Here is a 7325-nt window from a genome sequence, read left to right as displayed (position 1 = left end):
TTTCTATTGCCCATTTTGGAACAAAAGAGGCAGGGCCACAGCATAGATATAATTTCAGAATAAATATGATTTCCCCACCCTTTAAAAAATGTATATCTTTCAAGTCAGTGAATGAACTTGTCTGGTCTGGAATTTCTTCCGGATGATCTATAAACCGTCTCGTGTTTACACTACAAAAGAGTAATGAGAGAATTAAACAGGATTTACAAGCTGTGAGTTTGCCATACTGATTCTTATCTGAGCTTGTATCTGAGATGCCACACTAGCCTTATTTTCACTAAAGCCGAGATATCCAGTTTCTTGTTTGTACAGTGTAAATGCTTTTTATTATTAACTTACATTCTTAGTTCTTCTAAGCAGCATCCTTTTCCTCCAGCGAAAAGGAACAGTGAATCAGTAGACTTTAATACTCTTGCTGATTGGCAACTTTGACAAAAGACAAACTGTATCCAAACTACAACCATTCCAAAGAGAAGTGCCCAAACTCAACTGGATTCCAACATTTATGTATGCCCTAAACTGCAGGGGAGTTATGATGACTTCTGTAAGGTTGACATTTCCTTTGTACGACCAGCAGCATCTCAAGCAATTCAATTAGTAGATTCATATGAACACTCACTCTACCCATGTGCAATTCTCTACAGACAGCCATACCATACTTCCTCTTCTCGAAGAAGAGCTTCAATAATCTCAAAACCTATGCCATGCTGCTTCAGGAGAGAACATTTTCAAAATGATCTACTAGTGACACAATTGCCATGTTTTACTCACAAGAACTATGCCAAATGAGATAGCCATAGCAACACAACCATAAGCTTTGGCTGGCTAAACCTGCTCACCTATGGCAAAGTTTATTCAGCTAAACTTGTCACGCACACGGCAATAGTTTTTCGTATCAAGAAACCACTCTCAAAGCTGAGTTACTGCAAATCTCTTCACAAACAACTAAGCTATACACATCTCCTGCACTACTGGTTTGAATGGGAAGCCTGACAGGAAATACATCAGTACAATTGTCATCACATTATTGAATGCCAGTAGATGAGACTGCCAAAAGACAGTTCACAGGGGATACGCTGTCTCGCATCTTGCCAAGTAACGTGTAAGCATGGCAACTGGACTGCAGAAAGGGAGACCTGAAAAGGCTGACTTTTGTCAGTTTAGACCTACAGCAAAAGGACTGATGCCTTTTAGACCAACTTTTTCAGAGGAATTGGTTGCAGAGGCCTCAGGCCCTGCTGTGAATACTGAGCAACATTCACTACCTGTCACAACTATTTTCTATGAAGCACGTAACAGCATTTTCCAAAGCTAAAACATGCCTTCAACACAATGTGAATGCAACATATATACTGCATTGTGGATCCTGTAACATTTGACAAAAAAATTATTCCTTTTTTTTTTTCTGTCATGTTCTCATGAGAAGATGTGTCTGCTTTCTCTTGGGTGGTCACTGGGTGAGTGGTCTTGAATAAACACAGCCATGAACTTGCAGGACGTTCTGATCTGAAGTATGCTGCTGGCTGTATTCTCTGAGCACCCCACCATTAGTTTAGGATTTGAATACTGTCAGAGCCTGGATCCAAAACTCAAGTTCTTAAAAGATGAGCACTTCTAATCATCAAGACAGATTTGAAATAAATGGTCAGTCACTGACTCTGGCAAATGTAAGACAGGAAAAGAGCCAGCAATTCAATTTCTTTCCCAGCCAAGCCCCTAATGTATGAAAACACAATATAAGACTGGTGTACATAAAGCACTGTTTGCAGTATGTAATTACTTCTTGTTGAGGAGAAGACCTTGACGTTTTAGCTCAGAGAAGCCTAAATCAGGAGCAGGGTAATGTTCAGAGTATTCTGTCAGGGGATATGGAGAGATACATCTCTCCAAACACGTAACATAGGTGGGAGAAGTCACAGTCTGCAAAGGAAGGCAGAAATCATCAGCAAGGTTCTTCATTTGCTCACAATTAGCATCAAAGTGGTATTTTGTGAGTTCCTTTATCCAAAGATATCATTACTTTATTAGAGATTCTAAATATTTTATATTTAGATGCATACAACTTACAGGGCATTCATTGGTTTAAAATGCATGTATTTTCAAAAAATACAGAGGTTTCTTTTTGCTCTTACTAGATTTTTCAGGCTATCAAAAAAAATTTGTAATGTTTACTTAGCTTTCTTTATGGCATTTTAATTAACAGTAGAGTTGATAATTACATCATAATTAGACATGATAGTGTAATCATCCTAGATGTGCTATTTTCATAAAACCTAATCAGGTATGCATAAAACGTGTAACTGGAACATTCTAGAGGACTTTTAGATTAACCCCAGAAAAACAGTTCTGGGGTTTTGTGAACATGATGTAGGACAATCAAATCCATCATCAGCTATATAGCTTTCCACACCAGACATCTATTCTGAAACCATAACTGCTAAAACCAAACAAACAAATAAACAAAATAAGTAACACACAGACTTAGAGCATGTACCAACTACTGCACTGACAGTTTGCTTCATTAAGCCCCTCCTCGTGTATAACTTTCTGGTGAAAAGATTAAAAAAAGCTGGAAAAGTATATTTTTTCATTCTTCCATAGCTTAGAGCACACTGAATGCTCACATTTCCCATGCAATGATTCACATCTGGACTGACACCAAATGCAGAGTTCCATATGGATGCATCACTTTCCAAAAAAATAATGGACATGGGAAATAAGAAATTCGTACTATATCAGCAAACTCAACTAGAATGCATTACTTATTCTATAAAAAGCATTGATTGATATCAGTCTTATATGTAACAGTGGGGTGCCTCCTTCTGCTTTAAATTGACTTGCTACTTCTGCACTATACCCTCTGCTTAAATGCAAATTCTGCATTAGAGTTTATTATAGTAAATAAGCCTCATGTGCTATTGATATCAAGTTCTAATATCAATTGTTCTGCTATTAAAATGAAGGTTAGGAAAGGTATATTCACGATAATATACCATCCATCCTACACATACAAATGTACATCAGGTAGACAATGGACTATATACCCAAGTATCCCCCTAGAACAGAGAACATCAGGCTCTAAATTCATACAAAACTATTTTTAAATAAACAACGTAAAGAAATAAAAGCTATGAAGGAAGGTCCTATGCGTTACATACTCCAACGTAACACAACCCATTTAGAATTTGTCTACATTTCACTGTGTTGGACAAAATTATTAAGTTGCAAAAATACTAGTCATCCTTCAAAAGCGAAAACGTAAAATGAAAATAACTGAAGTATAAACACTGGAAAATAAGCAAGAGTTAGAAACATAATGTGCAAGACTGAGGATCTGTGCCTGAGAAACAAAACACTGTCCTACTGAGAGCAAGGCAAAAGACTTACTTCAATGCAGCCTTCATGACCTATTACTGTTTTGGCATTCTGCTTTGCTCCACCTTGTCATCTACATGTACGACTGCTCACCACAGTGGAAAATGTGTGCAGAAGAGTTGACTTGTTTCTTGACAAAGGTCAAGACTTGACAAAGGTCAGTGGAGAACTGCAAAATGGAGGAATTACTCATATATTCCACACAAGAGAGTAATTACAGTTCATGAGAGAAGGAAAAAGCATAGTAGACAACAACATTCAGTTCAGACTAACCCTTAATTTACACTGATTTCATTTACCTAATGATATTAGTATGTTTCAACTTTCACTCAGGAAAGTAATTGTCTGGCCAGAGGAGCTTTAAAAACAACAGACTGATAATACGGTTACATTAGATTGTTGTATGTGTGCCTTACACTAAAGGAAGGAGCAGGAAAATGGGTTAGTTATGTGTTGGTAACTTGTATTGCACGTCAGTCTGTCTCTTCATATGTGTAACTGGAAACACCATAATAACACCACACTTCTCTAAAACACTTAATATGAATTCAATAATCCCAAAGGCCCAAGTGGCACAGTTTGGGAACTAAAGCTTTAGTCTACTTTGATCATTGTTAAGTGTGTAGCTTTAGTAGTATGGAAGTCAGTGGAGGCTGCAAAATCTATCCAAGCAGCTGGGTAAATACTCAAGTTGTTAATTGAGCTTCTTGTTATTCCTAGATGTACTCACACTAGCAAATTTAAAGGCAACTTCTGTATAACCTAGATAGGACATATATGTCCTCAGACTGTAACATGCATTTATACAAAACTTCGTACAAATGTTAGAAAACAATTAAAAAGTAATATCGTGGCTAAAAAGATCAACATTTTTAATCCTTATTTCTGTTGAAATGAGTCCTGCAGTATTTTCACACAAGGGATCTTTTTTTTTTTTTCATTAGTTACTGAAGATAAGCTGGGAAAAAGCATGCCACATGAAAGCTTTACATGCCATAGCTAATGTGCAGACTATCTGAAATTTCTAGGGTAGACTTCCATCATTTCACACAAGCTCATCACTAACACAGTGGACATTTTTGGATTCAGAGATCCATCAGTGTGTTAACAGAAGGCCTTATGAAGAACAATGAAAACCTGCCAGTCACCAGTGTTACTCTAGGAAATTAAATGGCAGACATTCATAGCTCCACAAATGGAACTATTAGGAAGAGGGTTAAGCCTACACACAGAGCAGAAAACTAAACATTTGCTCTTCCATTGTGAAGTCTATTGCTGTAAGTATTTTAAAATAGGCTCTTTCCCATAGCAAAAGGATTTAGTAATTCAAAGAACGATGATGATGATGATGATCTGTGCTAAAATACTTTGCCAATGAGAATACTATGAATCTGCACATTAAATCTTTAGTGACATGTTGACTCGTGCAAGCAAACAAGACAAGTTTCCCTTGTCTGTGGAACCTAGTGAGTTTAAAAAAAAAAAGACGGAGAGTTTAGTTGAAAAAGAAAATTGAGGAATTAATCACATCTGTAGGCAAGTTCTAGAGGGGGATGTGAGGACAAGAAAAAGTATCAGAACAGGAATACTTTATGGAGTTTTAAAAAGAGAACGCAACAGCTTCTTCAGAGATACCATCATACGTAACTGCCCATTCCATTGCTGAACATGGGCATTCATACATAATATTAAGGTTTTGGTTCTCTTTATATGTTCAAAGCATTTCTTTCTGCTCAAACTGCATGAGAAGTTGATTCAACTCCTACGCGCTATTTAAAGATCAGGGGAGTGCTACCACAGAGTAAGGGCAGACTAGTTAACATGGACAGATGAAAATTCAGGTGTTGATCACACCCCTTCTGAACACAGGCCAGGAAAAGTACACAGTAAGGCAGTGTTCACTGGGAAGGTATGCTATTAAGTTGCAAAAACAGAACGTCTAGGGAATAAAACCAGCTATAAAAGAATGTAGTGGGTGTGGCAGCGGCTAATAACAAGCAAGGTCACAACAGCTGTCTGGTCCAACTGCCTGCAGGCGGCTTGTGCAAAGAGCACTATCCTGCCACAGGAAGAAACAAAATTCAACTTGTTTTTTTGTCATGCCAACAGACATTGATAGTGCTGTAAAAAGCCAAGCAGGCATTCCGTTTGGGAGAATACAGCAGTAGCATTTCCACAGACATCCGAAGGGCTGGATCAGCTTGTCAGGGTCAGCTGGTTCACTGACCTAGCCATGAAGTTGACCAGTCTGAGTCCTAGAGCAGGCCAATAATCTCAGGCACCGTATCTCCTTACTACTTCAGGGCACTCTAAAATTAGTAAATATCTTTACACATACCATTTTTAATAGTAAATATCACCTTGTAGTATGTTCTACTTTATATGAATTACGTGTAAAAGAATAACAACAAGCAGCTGGATATTTAATGGGGTAATTTCCAGCTAGTTCTTAAAGTCCCAAGTGGGTTTGTTTTTCTTGACTAGGAAGAGTGTGAAATGAATTATCTACCTATCCATCAGCACAAAGTAACCACACACTATGAGAAGAGATTGATCTCCATTAGGACTAAATATAAAAGACCTCCAGCTCATTACAAAAGGCTTATAATCAAGTCACTGCATTGTAGCACAGTTCATTTGACTATGTCCTAAAACTACTCAAATAGCTAAGTAAATCCAGAATCTGCCAGTGCATCCCCAGAATGCCAAGAGAGATACAGGAAACTGAGATCATCATATCACATGAAATGCTGAATTACTACTGTTGACAATTTCCCCTCTGCCCAAAAATCAATCCTTGTGTATGAGTACTTAATAAGGGAACAAAATATACATTCCTTCAGTTTGGCTGTAAATTCTCCAGCACTCCTATTGATCCAGATCCTATTTAAAGCTGTCACTCATCCCGAGAGGTTACTATGTTGTTTTAGAAGAGGATTTATCTAATTTCAACTATTGCACACAATTATAAATCCATACAATCAAACAGGGATAAGGCCATTCATCAATTGTCAAAAAGGCATTTACCTTGAATTTGTCTAGCTTGCTGACATTATTAAACATTCCAACATTGGAAACAAAAAAAAAGAAAATCTTTTATATTTTATAAGTATGTTAACCCCTGCTCACGCCTGACATACTAAGGCCTACAAAGAAAATTCTGTTATAACCCTATTCCTTTCACATGACTGTAACTCTCTGCAACATCCATCCTGTTCAACTGTTTACCAATTACGGACTTTGACAACAAAGCTTGTAAAAAAGACTAAGCAAAAGCACTCTCAGCTGTTTTTTGAAACTTTTCCCATATAGCACAAGTAAACTTCTAAGTCCATTTGTTTGAACAAGGTTGAAAATTACCTATATTTGAAACCAAACTTGAAACCTAAGAATATAGTCTTCAACAGAGCCTACTGACTTAACAAATAGCATAAAAAAGCAAGTCACTCTGAAAATGCTCACTAGGTGTCTCCATATATTTTAGAATCATAGAATCATTAAGGTTGGAAAAGACATCTAAGATCATTGAGTCCAACCGTCAACCCAACACCACCATGCCCACTAAACCATGTCCCTAAGCACCTCATCTACACGTCTTTTAAATACTTCCAGGGATGGTGACTCAACCACTTCCCTGGGCAGCCTGTTCCAATCTTTAAACACTCCTTCAGTAAAGAATTTTTTCCTAATGTCCAAAATGTCCAAAATGCATTTTTTGCAGATCTAGCTGCCATGCAATTTTCTTTGCCTCAGTGATTATCTTCCCTAAGTGGTTTTAAAATAATGTGCTAGATATGGTGGCAGTTAACAAGTAAGACCATAAAGCCTGTTTGGTCCAACAGCATAGAAGGTGTTGCGCAAGTAGCACTATCCTGCCATAGTGCTAGAGGGACGAACTGTCTGGCTGTAAATTATAGGGCTATAGGGACAAACTGTCCCTATAGCACTGT

The sequence above is a fragment of the Pygoscelis adeliae genome, unplaced genomic scaffold (genome assembly GCF_000699105.1).
Source record: "Pygoscelis adeliae isolate BGI_AS28 unplaced genomic scaffold, ASM69910v1 Scaffold131, whole genome shotgun sequence".
Lineage (NCBI taxonomy): Eukaryota > Metazoa > Chordata > Aves > Sphenisciformes > Spheniscidae > Pygoscelis > Pygoscelis adeliae.
The sequence above is the reverse complement of the archived record's forward strand: the minus strand, read 5'-3'. Positions refer to the sequence as shown.